The following is a 16,634-nucleotide window of genomic DNA, read 5'->3' as shown; positions in this document are numbered from 1 at the left end:
TTCTGTTGCGAAGGTCAAATATTTATCAGTGTTCCCAGCCCTTATTCCCCCCCCCCCCCTTCCTTTTTTTGACAGTTGAAGCATGTTGTCAAGGTGGTAAAAGATAAACGAGTGCATTTCATGTTGTCTGACAACTTTAACATTTCTGGGTCAAATGCTGCATGTGATATGATGGTCTTGATAGGATGATGCTGTGTAGGACAATGAGGCACTTTAAAGAAGTAATGCAAAAATATTAGAAATGAGTAAAACCGGGAAATCATCCGTGTAGTTTTAGATTTCTTTGGCTGTATTAAAAAAATAGCAGATATACAAGGTCATAATATACAAGTATAACGAGTGTCACTTTGTGTCTCGCTATGAATATAACATTTTTAACTCAAATCTTTGCTTCCGTGGGTCCCCTGGAACAAAATATTTTGAGATGGGGGTCGGCGGCCAAATACATATAATTTTGGGGGTCCTTGACATGAAAAGGTTGGAGCACCACTGACATAGAAACAGAGGTTTTTCAGAAAACTGTAAGGAATTAGAAGACATTTGCAGAATTGGCCTCAGGTCTAAATGGGTTAAATGGCAGAGGTAGGGGATGTGGTCATGACTTCTTTTTAGTTGACTGACCACAATAGAATAATATAGTGTAGTGTAAGTATAAATAATGCACTGTTAAAAGTAAAAGTCTGGTAATCAAAATTTACTTGAGTAAAAGTACAAAAGTATTGGTATAAAAATAGACTTAAAGTAAAACTATTTTCAAATAGCCAAAGTTTAAATGGTGTACAATGTCTGTGCAATATTTATCACTTAGAAATGTAGTGGAGTTAAGTACAGTACTTGAGTACATGTACTTAGTTATGTTGTATCTTGTGTATTCTTCACATGCCATTTGTTTGTTGTCGTTTAATATATTTCAACGCGGTTTGAGCTCATTTCACAAAAAGACAACTACATTTCTATTCTATTACCATGACAGAACCAATAGCATTTATAATTGAGTGGATAACTTAACACTTTATTTTACATTAAGTCATTAGATTTCATTGCCACCTGCTGGTGAAAGCAGGGGGTTTAGTAGACTGTCTCTGACACAAGTCTATCCTATTGACTATTTGAATCATTTTAATGTTGATGATCTTTTCATCTGTCAATGTTGATTTTTGATGATGATCCATTCATCTGAGTGAACATGGTGTCAAGACAAGAATCTGTATGAGTTTGCATGTTCTCATTTAGTTTCACATTGTCACATTTTAGTCACCTGGAATGTTTTAGTGTTAGTCTAGTTTTAGTCGACTAAATATCCTAAGATTTTAGTCGACTAAATACAGTTGATTTAGTCGACTCAAATGTGTTTTGTCGGGCCTTGATGCCGTCGTAATGACTCTTGTTACACTTGCTGAAAATATCCGATCTACAAGCTCACAACGCGTCGCAGCACGACGTGTTGTGAGCTTGTAGATCTGCTATTTTCATCATGCAACCAAGTGTAAAATGACTTATACTGGACCTCTTGTCCACTAGTCCCTTCCTAACATTTTAGTCTAGTTTTTATTTGTTGACAAAATTGTCAGTATATTTAGTCTTAGTTTTAGTCACCATAGCTTAGTTTTCATTTAGTTTCCATTTAGTTTGTCAGTGAAAAAAGGTAGTCGACGAACATTTCTCGTCTTAGTTTTAGTCAACAAAATCAACATTGCCCATAGGGTATAGGTACCCTCACAAAAAACACGCAGTAATCCTGGTCTCTAAACTGCCTCCCCCTGGTCCTGATTGGAGTTGTTCCGATACCGATACTGGTATCGGTTACTCGGGCCGATACCACCCTCAAGTACTCGTACTCGGAACCGGCCCCGATACTTTGGCCCGAGTACCAAAACGTCCAATTGACACTTGGCTGAACGAATGCAACGGGAGCAAGTCTGACCCAACACTGCAGCAAATCGCCAGAAACAGCCGATCTACAAGCATAAATGACAACTGACAAGTGTAGACCGGAGATCCATCTGCATCTATGAGGAAAAAGGGGGTACAATAAGTGGCTACTCAACAAAAATAAAGTACTAAAAATGAAGTACTTGTACTCGGTCTGAAAGAAATGGTATCGGGACAACTTGTAATGCCAAATACATTGCCAAATATATGCATTATTGTGTATTTCTCTGCCTTCCATTCAGTCTCATTGAAGGACTAGTCGTCAGCAAAGCATTCTCACCAATGTGCTCATTCTAACTGAACTGCAGCTGTCAATCTATCAGCTGACCTGACTCCTCCACGCAGTCAGTGAATGTATACTTATTTGTGTGTCGCCCTTATCTTTAGCACAGATCCTTATATGAACATTTAGTATAGCATCTCTGTTAAGACAAGACTATAAGAACTGTCTGAGAATGGGGTTGAGGAGGCTTGTGCCTGGAGGGGCTGCTGGAATAGGCAAGGAGGCCTGTTCCTCACTCTCTGCATGTTGTTACTCTGCTGAATCTTCTCAATAAATTATCAATACTTCACCCTGGAAAACTTTGTCAATCCTTCATCTGTGTTCCTTCCACGTGCTATACGTCCTACCAGGGAAACCCCCCACCCCCTAAAAGAAGCAGCTTGGACGCTCATGCATATAGAAGGAAACCCTGAGGTCAGTCCGTTGCTGTCCCCAGGTTGGGGGAGGGAGTGGACAGTAGAGCTCAGGATTACATTAGATAATTGACACTGGGTGGAAAAAATGGGTTACAAAATCGTGGGATAAAATAGTGTATATAGAAACCAGAAGAATCTGCCATTGCAAAAGAAAAAAAAAAAGAAAAAAAAGGGAAAAAAAGCCCTCAGTCTAGCCATGCCAGGTTAACGTGGATGTACTCAAGAGAGATGCAGGATCGCAAAGTACCGACGCGGTGGCCACAGGGACGTGCACACATAGACATCAAAGGGGGCTTCAGCCCCTGCCCATTTACCCGTCTGTAAAACTGCCCTTTCCAGACCACGAATGCAGCATTTTACTACATGGTGGAAGAAATGCAAATGCCCCTCCTCTCCTTTCCATGCCATGCCATGCCGGAAGGAAAATTGCTTTTTTTCCCCGAAGTCTCCTGAACTTTAACACAGTATTTTGCGTTGAACAAATCTGTTTAGAAATCCATGTCGTACACCGGATCTCCACTAGCTAAAGAGTGCTGGGTTTCCCCCTGAAAATAGCTGATCTACAAGCTCTCAACTTGTCGCAGCGCGATGCGTTGAGAGCTTGTAGATCTGCTATTTTTGTCCAAAAGTGCCCTCTTACAGGATTTCAGCCCCTGCCTGTAACACTCTCTGCACGTCCCTGGCTGGCCAGATGTATGGAGAATCGAACCGGGACTCGTCTGAGGACCACCTGCAGATAGATCTATTATGAAGGCTCTGAAGGTCTGGGGATTGAATTATTATATTCGCCTATAACGACATGCCCAAAGTCAGGACACCCAGGGTTAACCCATTAAAACCGGGAACGCATCCATGTCATTTTTTTAGATTCAGCAATAGCATTGGCTATTTTTGAACATTTTTGAAAGATCCTTTTGAAAGTGTGAGAACTACTCATTTTCATTTAGAAGGCATTTGCAGAATCGGCCTGCGGGTCTTTCTTTAATGGGCTAAAGTTGCTTCACAAACTTGCAATTTTAAGTGTAAAAAAAAAAATCCTATGCCATCTCTATATACATCACATTGCATGGGCCTAATCAGCCTTTCCTGAAAGTCCATTTATAACCAATTCTTAAGCGTTGTGCATCGGGGTGGACTGTGGCTCATTCTATCTCCTATCTCTTTCTTTCCATCTATTGTCAGGAACTAAACTCTCTTTTTGTGTCCATAATGCAGTTTTGTCTAGATACAAATCATGTGGCAAAAGAAATTGCTTTGAGAATGTGTGGCATGTGAGGCATATTATTAGTTTTTTTTTATTAGCAATAACACTTTTATCTCTAGCTTGGTCTGCCTCTCTCTCATACATGCACAGACATACACATGTGCACGCGCACGCAGACGCACGCACGGACGCACACCACACACACAACACACAGACTTTCACAATCACGCCGAGATAAGGTGATTTGTTGCCCGTGCTCGTAGTAGACCACCCACTCAAAAAACTGAAGGGAATGTCCCCTTTATTCACAGTCACTCTTATTTATGTATAAAACAGGTTTGGATTGTTGCACCTCATAAAAAAGGTATGAACAATAATAAACCTGCTGCGTGTCTGCATGTGTACCCTGACCTGAAGTGAGCGATTCCTCCTCCGTGTATTTTAAACCATTTTGACTTGAGGACGATTGTAAAAAATATATTCTTCTAAAGTCCTGACAGTTTTCTGAAAAACCTCATGTTTCTATGTCAGTGGTGCTCAACCTTTTTCCATGTCAAGGAGCCCCAGAATTATCTGTATTTGGCCGCCGACCCCCATCTGAAACATATGTTGTTCCAGGGACCCCCCACCGCCAGAAGCTAAGATTTTCGCTCTGAAAGAATATATATATTCAAAGATTTGTGCCACATTTTCAAGATTTTTCAAAAATAGCAGATCTACAAGCTCGTAGCGCGGCACTGCTATTTTTCAATAGCTAAAGTATAACAAAATGCTTAAAAAAAAACAACAGGGGTTCCCGTCCAAAATGAGTTAAAAACATTGCCATGCCTTCCCGGACGTTCTCTCTCCCTCCCTCCCTCTCTCTCTCTCTCTCTCCGACTCTCTCTGAAACGTAAGAGGCAGAAAGAAAGAAGCCACACTTACTGTACCACCACACTCCTCCTCGTCGACTCCACCGTATCTATCTACTGTACAAAGCAGAGGAGACGCGCTGCTCGCCCGCTTATCGTCACGCGACACGGGGCATCTTATCTCTTCACGGGCATTTAAGAGAATAGGGGGCGCATCGAGATAACAACAAACTCCAACGGAGCAGGAAGTGCGGCATCGGCCATGCCCCCCCCCCCCCCCCCCCGCGGGAAGTCAAGTCTAGAGTGTTTAACGTTTTAACGTTCCCATTTCATATTTTCATTCAAGGGTTCCATTTGTCCATTTTTCTTTGGCTATTTTGTTGCATACGATGCAGCCTCTGCCGCCCGTCGACCGTCTATAGCTGTGTCTGCACAGAGCCGCAGCGTCTCACGAGGCCTATAATCCATTTTGGGCGGGAACACCCTTTTGGTGTTTTAAGCATTATGTTATACTATTAGCTATTGAAAAATAGCAGATCTACAAGCTCGTAGTGCGGCACCGAGTGCCGCGCTACCAGCTTGTAGGTCTGCCATTTTCTTTTAATCATGAAAATGTGGCGCAAATCTTTTGAATGTATTATTCTTTCAGAGCGAACGTTTTTAACTCTTAAATCTTTGCTTCTGGGGAGGTCCTTGGAACGACATATTTTCAGATGTGGGTCGGCGGCCAATTACATATAATTCTTGGGGGTCCTTGACAGGAAAATGTTTGAGAACGACTGACATAGAATCATGTGGTTTTTCAGTAAACTGTCAGGATTTAGAAGACATTTGTAGAATCGTCCTCAGGTCTAAATGGCATAATGCCGCCGTGCTAACAGTCGGAGATAAATGCACATCAAAGCCACAGCTTCTTCTTGCGAGATGCCCCCAAGAATGTTGTGAGCACATGAGTGGTGGTGTGTGGGGTGGTGGTGGGGGGGAGATAATGGCAGTCCTTTGATGCCCGGGAGTGATTTAAGTTTGAGCTTGGCACATTATTTCCTTTTTGGCCTTCCCCAGTAAGGAACTTTGATGGGCTCAGGAAGAAAAAAAAAGAAGTCCGCCCTTATGGCCTGCACCTCGCTGTGTCAATATGGTGAAGTTGTTTTGGAGCCTTTTCTCTCGTCTCATCTTCTTCTGCCTCCAGTTTGACATGCAGGTACGCCCTTTCATCTGCCTTCGCCATCTCCCTTCCATAGCATGCGACCGCTGAGGCCATGATGCCGCCGCCGCCTTGTGCCGGCCGCGACCGACCGACGCACGGCTGGGTGTCAGTCGGCTTCGGCAGACCCATTTGCAGTGGTGGAAAGTAAGTACTTTTACTTAAGTGCTGTACTTAAGTACAATTTTGAGGTATTTGTACTTTACTTGAGTATTTCCACCTTCCAGTACTTCTTACTTACTTACTTCTACTCCACTACATCTCAGAGCCAAAATGTGCACTTTTACTCCACTACAATTATTTGAAAACTTTAGTTACTAGTTACTTTGGGGATTTTAATTTTGATTAGAAAGCCGAAAATAGCCGATCGGCTATTCAATAGATTTTGTACACATTTTGAACTTGTGAAATGGGACATTCTGCAATATGAGTACTTATACTTTTAGTACTTTAAGTTTTGATGCCGATACTTTTGTACTTTTACTCAAGTACATTTTCAATTCCGCACTTTTACTTGTAACGAAGTAGTTCTAAATTGCAGTATTGGTACTTTTACTTAAGTAAAACAATTGAGTACTTTTTCCACCACTATTCCATTAGCTATAGTCACAGAAAATCATTGAATGAACAGGCACAGCACAGACTCACATTTAGCTGTACCGTCTAGCACAGAAGGGTTCCAAATAAAGTCCTGCAGACAAAAATTTACAATTTAGAAATGTAATCTTTAGTCTTTACTTGACTAAAGATTAATTATATTAACCCATTTAGACCAGACGTCGAAATTTAAAAAAAAATCTTCTAAATCATTTGACATTTCTTGTCAGTCGTTCTCAAACATATTCATGTCAAGGACCCCAAATATATATGGCCGCTGACCCCCCATCTGAAAATATGTTGTTCCAGGGACCATCCCAGTAGCAAAGATTTGAGTTAAAAACTCGCTCTGAAGGAATATATATTCAATGATTTCAGGCACATTTTCACGATTAAAAAAAAATAGCAGACAAACAAGTTCATAGCGCGGCACTCGGTGCCGCGCTATGAGCTTGTAGATCTGCTATTTTTCAACAGCTAAAGCATAACAATGCTTAAAACACCAAAAGGGGTTCCCGCCCCAAAATGGGTTAAGCCATTACGTCCTGATGCAGATTCTATAAATGCCTTCTGAATCAGTAGCCTATATAGTTCTCACACTTTCAAGAAAATGTACTATTAAGAGAACATCGATATCAAGTTAGCAAGCTTTTATTTAACTGAAAACAACGTGACTGTTAAATTCCGAAGCGACATGGAAGACACGATCCATGCCAACAAACATCTTCATGCACCGTTATGTACAATAATGTGCACAAACCGAGGCTCGGTCCACCACTCCACTTCACCCCAACGAGGGCCACAGAATTAAGAAATGGCCTAAAGGGCCGTATACATCATTTTGCGCAGGCCCCCCGCCAGAAAGCGTGGCCCGCTGCGGAGTAATTACAGGGAATCAAGCACTAAGTGGCCCCAGATCAAAGCCAAGGAATTCTTGGGTAATCCTGGGGTGTTGCAAATCTTTTTCTGTAATCTGGTCGCCGCGTTCCACCACCGTTTGACATCTATTTACTGTATAAAGAAGGAATGCCGCCATCAATTGTGGGCCTGCTGGTGCTCTTTGTTTACTTTTCAACCAAGCCCTGAGTGCCGGGCGCTTTCTTGCTTTGTGAAATATAGATTCCACCCCCCTCTCTCTCTCAGACTCTCCTCGCCGCCGCTTCCCTGTTTGCTCTCTGCAGCCCTAAGGTGTGCTCGTTCGTTTGCTTGCCCTTGGCTTTGGTGCGCGTGTGCGTGCGTGTCCGTCCGTCTGTGCGTGTGTTTGTGTGTGTGGTATTAGGGTGCAGGGGTTGAGTGCTTTCTTCCTTCAGGCTGTAATGTAGGCTGACAGATTAAGGAGGATTGAGATTTGGATGCTTGTGGCTTTTGAGTGTTTGTTCAGTGTTGAGATGTTGAAAAAAGAAGAAGGGCGGGGGGGGGGGGGGGGGGGGGGTCGTACTATCATGGACTAACTGGCTGCATAGTCAGGGGTAGTGAGGGGAGTGTCTTTAGTCATAGTCAGGGGTAGTGAGGGGAGTGTCTTTAGTGCATAGTCAGGGGTAGTGAGGGGAGTGTCTTTAGTCATAGTCAGGGGTAGTGAGGGGAGTGTCTTTAGTGCATAGTCAGGGGTAGTGAGGGGAGTGTCTTCATAGTCAGGGGTAGTGAGGGGAGTGTCTTTAGTGCATAGTCAGGGGTAGTGAGGGGAGTGTCTTTAGTGCATAGTCAGGGGTAGTGAGGGGAGTGTCTTTGAGTCATAGTCAGGGGTAGTGAGGGGAGTGTCTCATAGTCAGGGGTAGTGAGGGGAGTGTCTTTAGTGCATAGTCAGGGGTAGTGAGGGGAGTGTCTCATAGTCAGGGGTAGTGAGGGGAGTGTCTTTAGTGCATAGTCAGGGGTAGTGAGGGGAGTGTCTTTAGTCATAGTCAGGGGTAGTGAGGGGAGTGTCCAGAGTCATAGTCAGGGGTAGTGAGGGGAGTGTCTTTAGTCATAGTCAGGGGTAGTGAGGGGAGTGTCTTTAGTCATAGTCAGGGGTAGTGAGGGGAGTGTCTTTGAGTCATAGTCAGGGGTAGTGAGGGGAGTGTCTTTAGTCATAGTCAGGGGTAGTGAGGGGAGTGTCTTTGAGTCATAGTCAGGGGTAGTGAGGGGAGTGTCTTTAGTCATAGTCAGGGGTAGTGAGGGGAGTGTCTTTAGTGCATAGTCAGGGGTAGTGAGGGGAGTGTCTTTGAGTCATAGTCAGGGGTAGTGAGGGGAGTGTCTTTGAGTCATAGTCAGGGGTAGTGAGGGGAGTGTCTTTAGTGCAGTCAGGGGTAGTAGTAGGGGGGAGTGTCTTCTTCATAGTCAGGGGTAGTAGTAGGGGGGAGTGTCTTTGAGTCATAGTCAGGGGTAGTAGTAGGGGGGAGTGTCTTCTTCATAGTCAGGGGTAGTAGTAGGGGGGAGTGTCTTCTTCATAGTCAGGGGTAGTAGTAGGGGGGAGTGTCTTCTTCATAGTCAGGGGTAGTAGTAGGGGGGAGTGTCTTCTTCATAGTCAGGGTAGTAGTAGGGGGGAGTGTCTTCTTCATAGTCAGGGGTAGTAGTAGGGGGGAGTGTCTTTAGTGCATAGTCAGGGGTAGTAGTAGGGGGGAGTGTCTTCTTCATAGTCAGGGGTAGTAGTAGGGGGGAGTGTCTTCTTCATAGTCAGGGGTAGTAGTAGGGGGGAGTGTCTTCTTCATTATCAGGTGTAGTAGTAGGGGGGAGTGTCTTCTTCATAGTCAGGGGTGGTAGTAGTAGGGGGGAGTGTCTTCTTCATAGTCAGGGGTAGTAGTAGGGGGGAGTGTCTTCTTCATAGTCAGGGGTAGTAGTAGGGGGGAGTGTCTTCTTCATAGTCAGGGGTAGTAGTAGGGGGGAGTGTCTTCTTCATAGTCAGGGGTAGTAGTAGGGGGGAGTGTCTTCTTCATAGTCAGGGGTAGTAGTAGGGGGGAGTGTCTTTAGTGCATAGTCAGGGGTAGTAGTAGGGGGGAGTGTCTTCTTCATAGTCAGGGGTAGTAGTAGGGGGGAGTGTCTTCTTCATAGTCAGGGGTAGTAGTAGGGGGGAGTGTCTTCTTCATAGTCAGGGGTAGTAGTAGGGGGGAGTGTCTTCTTCATTGTCAGGGGTAGTAGTAGGGGGGAGTGTCTTCTTCATAGTCAGGGGTAGTAGTAGGGGGGGAGTGTCTTCTTCATAGTCAGGGGTAGTAGTAGGGGGGAGTGTCTTCTTCATAGTCAGGGGTAGTAGTAGGGGGGAGTGTCTTTAGTGCATAGTCAGGGGTAGTAGTAGGGGGGAGTGTCTTCTTCATAGTCAGGGGTAGTAGTAGGGGGGAGTGTCTTCTTCATAGTCAGGGGTAGTAGTAGGGGGGAGTGTCTTCTTCATAGTCAGGGGTAGTAGTAGGGGGGAGTGTCTTCTTCATAGTCAGGGGTAGTAGTAGGGGGGAGTGTCTTTGAGTCATAGTCAGGGGTAGTAGTAGGGGGGAGTGTCTTCTTCATAGTCAGGGGTAGTAGTAGGGGGGAGTGTCTTTGAGTCATAGACAGGGGTAGTAGTAGGGGGGAGTGTCTTTGAGTCATAGTCAGGGGTAGTAGTAGGGGGGAGTGTCTTCTTCATAGTCAGGGGTAGTAGTAGGGGGGAGTGTCTTCTTCATAGTCAGGGGTAGTAGTAGGGGGGAGTGTCTTCTTCATAGTCAGGGGTAGTAGTAGGGGGGAGTGTCTTTGAGTCATAGTCAGGGGTAGTAGTAGGGGGGAGTGTCTTTGAGTCATAGTCAGGGGTAGTAGTAGGGGGGAGTGTCTTTGAGTCATAGTCAGGGGTAGTAGTAGGGGGGAGTGTCTTCTTCATAGTCAGGGGTAGTAGTAGGGGGGAGTGTCTTCTTCATAGTCAGGGGTAGTAGTAGGGGGGAGTGTCTTCTTCATAGTCAGGGGTAGTAGTAGGGGGGAGTGTCTTTAGTGCATAGTCAGGGGTAGTAGTAGGGGGGAGTGTCTTCTTCATAGGCAGGGGTAATAGTAGGGGGGAGTGTCTTCTTCATAGTCAGGGGTAGTAGTAGGGGGGAGTGTCTTCTTCATAGTCAGGGGTAGTAGTAGGGGGGAGTGTCTTCTTCATAGTCAGGGGTAGTAGTAGGGGGGAGTGTCTTTGAGTCATAGTCAGGGGTAGTAGTAGGGGGGAGTGTCTTTGAGTCATAGTCAGGGGTAGTAGTAGGGGGGAGTGTCTTTGAGTCATAGTCAGGGGTAGTAGTAGGGGGGAGTGTCTTCTTCATAGTCAGGGGTAGTAGTAGGGGGGAGTGTCTTCTTCATAGTCAGGGGTAGTAGTAGGGGGGAGTGTCTTCTTCATAGTCAGGGGTAGTAGTAGGGGGGAGTGTCTTTAGTGCATAGTCAGGGGTAGTAGTAGGGGGGAGTGTCTTCTTCATAGGCAGGGGTAATAGTAGGGGGGAGTGTCTTCTTCATAGTCAGGGATAGTAGTAGGGGGGAGTGTCTTCTTCATAGTCAGGGGTAGTAGTAGGGGGGAGTGTCTTCTTCATTGTCAGGGGTAGTAGTAGGGGGGAGTGTCTTCTTCATAGTCAGGGGTAGTAGTAGGGGGGAGTGTCTTCTTCATAGTCAGGGGTAGTAGTAGGGGGGAGTGTCTTCTTCATAGTCAGGGGTAGTAGAAGGGGGAGTGTCTTCTTCATAGTCAGGGGTAGTAGTAGGGGGAGTGTCTTTAGTGCATAGTCAGGGGTAGTAGTAGGGGGGAGTGTCTTCTTCATAGTCAGGGGTAGTAGTAGGGGGGAGTGTCTTCTTCATAGTCAGGGGTAGTAGTAGGGGGGAGTGTCTTCTTCATAGTCAGGTGTAGTAGTAGGGGGGAGTGTCTTCTTCATAGTCAGGGGTAGTAGTAGGGGGGAGTGTCTTCTTCATAGTCAGGGGTAGTAGTAGGGGGGAGTGTCTTCTTCATAGTCAGGGGTAGTAGTAGGGGGGAGTGTCTTCTTCATAGTCAGGGGTAGTAGTAGGGGGGAGTGTCTTCTTCATAGTCAGGAGTAGTAGTAGGGGGGAGTGTCTTCTTCATAGTCAGGGGTAGTAGTAGGGGGGAGTGTCTTCTTCATAGTCAGTAGGGGGGAGTGTCTTCTTCATAGTCAGGGGTAGTAGTAGGGGGGAGTGTCTTCTTCATAGTCAGGGGTAGTAGTAGGGGGGAGTGTCTTCTTCATAGTCAGGTGTAGTAGTAGGGGGGAGTGTCTTCTTCATAGTCAGGGGTAGTAGTAGGGGGGAGTGTCTTCTTCATAGTCAGGGGTAGTAGTAGGGGGGAGTGTCTTCTTCATAGTCAGGGGTAGTAGTAGGGGGGAGTGTCTTCTTCATAGTCAGGGGTAGTAGTAGGGGGGAGTGTCTTCTTCATAGTCAGGGGTAGTAGTAGGGGGGTGTGTCTTTGAGTCATAGTCAGGGGTAGTAGTAGGGGGGAGTGTCTTCTTCATAGTCAGGGGTAGTAGTAGGGGGGAGTGTCTTTTTCATAGTCAGGGGTAGTAGTAGGGGGGAGTGTCTTTTTCATAGTCAGGAGTAGTAGTAGGGGGGAGTGTCTTCTTCATAGTCAGGGGTAGTAGTAGGGGGGAGTTTCTTCTTCATAGTCAGGGGTAGTAGTAGGGGGGAGTGTCTTCTTCATAGTCAGGGGTAGTAGTAGGGGGGAGTGTCTTCTTCATAGTCAGGGGTAGTAGTAGGGGGGAGTGTCTTCTTCATAGTCAGGGGTAGTAGTAGGGGGGAGTGTCTTCTTCATAGTCAGGGGTAGTAGTAGGGGGGAGTGTCTTCTTCATAGTCAGTAGGGGGGAGTGTCTTCTTCATAGTCAGGGGTAGTAGTAGGGGGGAGTGTCTTCTTCATAGTCAGGGGTAGTAGTAGGGGGGAGTGTCTTCTTCATAGTCAGGAGTAGTAGTAGGGGGGAGTGTCTTCTTCATAGTCAGGGGTAGTAGTAGGGGGGAGTGTCTTCTTCATAGTCAGGGGTAGTAGTAGGGGGGAGTGTCTTCTTCATAGTCAGGGGTAGTAGTAGGGGGGAGTGTCTTCTTCATAGTCAGGGGTAGTAGTAGGGGGGAGTGTCTTCTTCATAGTCAGTAGGGGGGAGTGTCTTCTTCATAGTCAGGGGTAGTAGTAGGGGGGAGTGTCTTTTTCATAGTCAGGGGTAGTAGTAGGGGGGAGTGTCTTTGAGTCATAGTCAGGGGTAGTAGTAGGGGGGAGTGTCTTCTTCATAGTCAGGGGTAGTAGTAGGGGGGAGTGTCTTCTTCATAGTCAGGTGTAGTAGTAGGGGGGAGTGTCTTCTTCATAGTCAGGGGTAGTAGTAGGGGGGAGTGTCTTCTTCATAGTCAGGGGTAGTAGTAGGGGGGAGTGTCTTCTTCATAGTCAGGGGTAGTAGTAGGGGGGAGTGTCTTCTTCATAGTCAGGGGTAGTAGTAGGGGGGAGTGTCTTCTTCATAGTCAGGGGTAGTAGTAGGGGGGAGTGTCTTCTTCATAGTCAGGGGTAGTAGTAGGGGGGAGTGTCTTCTTCATAGTCAGTAGGGGGGAGTGTCTTCTTCATAGTCAGGGGTAGTAGTAGGGGGGAGTGTCTTCTTCATAGTCAGGGGTAGTAGTAGGGGGGAGTGTCTTCTTCATAGTCAGGTGTAGTAGTAGGGGGGAGTGTCTTCTTCATAGTCAGGGGTAGTAGTAGGGGGGAGTGTCTTCTTCATAGTCAGGGGTAGTAGTAGGGGGGAGTGTCTTCTTCATAGTCAGGGGTAGTAGTAGGGGGGAGTGTCTTCTTCATAGTCAGGGGTAGTAGTAGGGGGGAGTGTCTTCTTCATAGTCAGGAGTAGTAGTAGGGGGGAGTGTCTTCTTCATAGTCAGGGGTAGTAGTAGGGGGGTGTGTCTTTGAGTCATAGTCAGGGGTAGTAGTAGGGGGGAGTGTCTTCTTCATAGTCAGGGGTAGTAGTAGGGGGGAGTGTCTTCTTCATAGTCAGTAGGGGGGAGTGTCTTCTTCATAGTCAGGGGTAGTAGTAGGGGGGAGTGTCTTTTTCATAGTCAGGGGTAGTAGTAGGGGGGAGTGTCTTCTTCATAGTCAGGGGTAGTAGTAGGGGGGAGTGTCTTCTTCATAGTCAGGGGTAGTAGTAGGGGGGAGTGTCTTCTTCATAGTCAGGGGTAGTAGTAGGGGGGAGTGTCTTCTTCATAGTCAGGTATAGTAGTAGGGGGGAGTGTCTTCTTCATAGTCAGGTATAGTAGTAGGGGGGAGTGTCTTCTTCATAGTCAGGGGTAGTAGTAGGGGGGAGTGTCTTCTTCATAGTCAGGGGTAGTAGTAGGGGGGAGTGTCTTTGAGTCATAGTCAGGGGTAGTAGTAGGGGGGAGTGTCTTCTTCATAGTCAGGGGTAGTAGTAGGGGGGAGTGTCTTCTTCATAGTCAGGGGTAGTAGTAGGGGGGAGTGTCTTCTTCATAGTCAGGGGTAGTAGTAGGGGGGAGTGTCTTCTTCATAGTCAGGGGTAGTAGTAGGGGGGAGTGTCTTTGAGTCATAGTCAGGGGTAGTAGTAGGGGGGAGTGTCTTCTTCATAGTCAGGGGTAGTAGTAGGGGGGAGTGTCTTCTTCATAGTCAGGGGTAGTAGTAGGGGGGGAGTGTCTTCTTCATAGTCAGGGGTAGTAGTAGGGGGGAGTGTCTTCTTCATAGTCAGGGGTAGTAGTAGGGGGGAGTGTCTTCTTCATAGTCAGGGGTAGTAGTAGGGGGGAGTGTCTTCTTCATAGTCAGGGGTAGTAGTAGGGGGGAGTGTCTTCTTCATAGTCAGTAGGGGGGAGTGTCTTCTTCATAGTCAGGGGTAGTAGTAGGGGGGAGTGTCTTTTTCATAGTCAGGGGTAGTAGTAGGGGGGAGTGTCTTTGAGCATAGTCAGGGGTAGTAGTAGGGGGGAGTGTCTTCTTCATAGTCAGGGGTAGTAGTAGGGGGGAGTGTCTTCTTCATAGTCAGGGGTAGTAGTAGGGGGGAGTGTCTTCTTCATAGTCAGGGGTAGTAGTAGGGGGGAGTGTCTTCTTCATAGTCAGGGGTAGTAGTAGGGGGGAGTGTCTTCTTCATAGTCAGGGGTAGTAGTAGGGGGGAGTGTCTTCTTCATAGTCAGGGGTAGTAGTAGGGGGGAGTGTCTTCTTCATAGTCAGGTGTAGTAGTAGGGGGGAGTGTCTTCTTCATAGTCAGGGGTAGTAGTAGGGGGGAGTGTCTTCTTCATAGTCAGGGGTAGTAGTAGGGGGGAGTGTCTTCTTCATAGTCAGGGGTAGTAGTAGGGGGGAGTGTCTTTGAGTCATAGTCAGGGGTAGTAGTAGGGGGGAGTGTCTTCTTCATAGTCAGGGGTAGTAGTAGGGGGGAGTGTCTTCTTCATAGTCAGGGGTAGTAGTAGGGGGGAGTGTCTTCTTCATAGTCAGGGGTAGTAGTAGGGGGGAGTGTCTTCTTCATAGTCAGGGGTAGTAGTAGGGGGGAGTGTCTTGAGTCATAGTCAGGGGTAGTAGTAGGGGGGAGTGTCTTCTTCATAGTCAGGGGTAGTAGTAGGGGGGAGTGTCTTCTTCATAGTCAGGGGTAGTAGTAGGGGGGAGTGTCTTCTTCATAGTCAGGGGTAGTAGTAGGGGGGAGTGTCTTCTTCATAGTCAGGGGTAGTAGTAGGGGGGAGTGTCTTCTTCATAGTCAGGGGTAGTAGTAGGGGGGAGTGTCTTCTTCATAGTCAGGGGTAGTAGTAGGGGGGAGTGTCTTCTTCATAGTCAGGGGTAGTAGTAGGGGGGAGTGTCTTCTTCATAGTCAGTAGGGGGGAGTGTCTTCTTCATAGTCAGGGGTAGTAGTAGGGGGGAGTGTCTTTTTCATAGTCAGGGGTAGTAGTAGGGGGGAGTGTCTTTGAGTCATAGTCAGGGGTAGTAGTAGGGGGGAGTGTCTTCTTCATAGTCAGGGGTAGTAGTAGGGGGGAGTGTCTTTGAGTCATAGTCAGGGGTAGTAGTAGGGGGGGAGTGTCTTCTTCATAGTCAGGGGTAGTAGTAGGGGGGAGTGTCTTCTTCATAGTCAGGGGTAGTAGTAGGGGGGAGTGTCTTCTTCATAGTCAGGGGTAGTAGTAGGGGGGAGTGTCTTCTTCATAGTCAGGGGTAGTAGTAGGGGGGAGTGTCTTCTTCATAGTCAGTAGGGGGGAGTGTCTTCTTCATAGTCAGGGGTAGTAGTAGGGGGGAGTGTCTTTCTTCATAGTCAGGGGTAGTAGTAGGGGGGAGTGTCTTCTTCATAGTCAGGGGTAGTAGTAGGGGGGAGTGTCTTCTTCATAGTCAGGGGTAGTAGTAGGGGGGAGTGTCTTCTTCATAGTCAGTAGGGGGGAGTGTCTTCTTCATAGTCAGGGGTAGTAGTAGGGGGGAGTGTCTTCTTCATAGTCAGGGGTAGTAGTAGGGGGGAGTGTCTTCTTCATAGTCAGGTGTAGTAGTAGGGGGGAGTGTCTTCTTCATAGTCAGGGGTAGTAGTAGGGGGGAGTGTCTTCTTCATAGTCAGGGGTAGTAGTAGGGGGGAGTGTCTTCTTCATAGTCAGGGGTAGTAGTAGGGGGGAGTGTCTTCTTCATAGTCAGGGGTAGTAGTAGGGGGGAGTGTCTTCTTCATAGTCAGGGGTAGTAGTAGGGGGGAGTGTCTTCTTCATAGTCAGGGGTAGTAGTAGGGGGGTGTGTCTTTGAGTCATAGTCAGGGGTAGTAGTAGGGGGGAGTGTCTTCTTCATAGTCAGGGGTAGTAGTAGGGGGGAGTGTCTTCTTCATAGTCAGTAGGGGGGAGTGTCTTCTTCATAGTCAGGGGTAGTAGTAGGGGGGAGTGTCTTTTCATAGTCAGGGGTAGTAGTAGGGGGAGTGTCTTCTTCATAGTCAGGGGTAGTAGTAGGGGGGAGTGTCTTCTTCATAGTCAGGGGTAGTAGTAGGGGGGTGTGTCTTTGAGTCATAGTCAGGGGTAGTAGTAGGGGGGAGTGTCTTCTTCATAGTCAGGGGTAGTAGTAGGGGGGAGTGTCTTCTTCATAGTCAGTAGGGGGGAGTGTCTTCTTCATAGTCAGGGGTAGTAGTAGGGATGAGTGTCTTTTTCATAGTCAGGGGTAGTAGTAGGGGGGAGTGTCTTCTTCATAGTCAGGGGTAGTAGTAGGGGGAGTGTCTTCTTCATAGTCAGGGGTAGTAGTAGGGGGGAGTGTCTTCTTCATAGTCAGGGGTAGTAGTAGGGGGGAGTGTCTTCTTCA

At 46.9% G+C, this 16,634-nt stretch overlaps 1 long non-coding RNA gene across 1 annotated transcript in view; it reads right to left on the bottom strand.

Annotated features, from left to right (window-relative positions):
- Positions 1 to 1,101: 1,101 nt before the first annotated feature.
- LOC306928805 overlaps positions 1,102 to 16,634 on the bottom strand; it is a 40,092-nt gene continuing 24,559 nt past the window's right edge. The window contains exon 4 of the long non-coding RNA XR_013790726.1: positions 1,102 to 1,176. This is a non-coding gene — a long non-coding RNA (uncharacterized lncRNA). The remainder of the gene's footprint in view (positions 1,177 to 16,634) is intronic.

Source organism: Electrona antarctica (genome assembly GCF_951216825.1).
Source record: "Electrona antarctica genome assembly, chromosome: 1".
Taxonomy (NCBI): Eukaryota; Metazoa; Chordata; class Actinopteri; order Myctophiformes; family Myctophidae; genus Electrona; species Electrona antarctica.
This window is presented reverse-complemented; position numbering and strand designations above follow the sequence as displayed.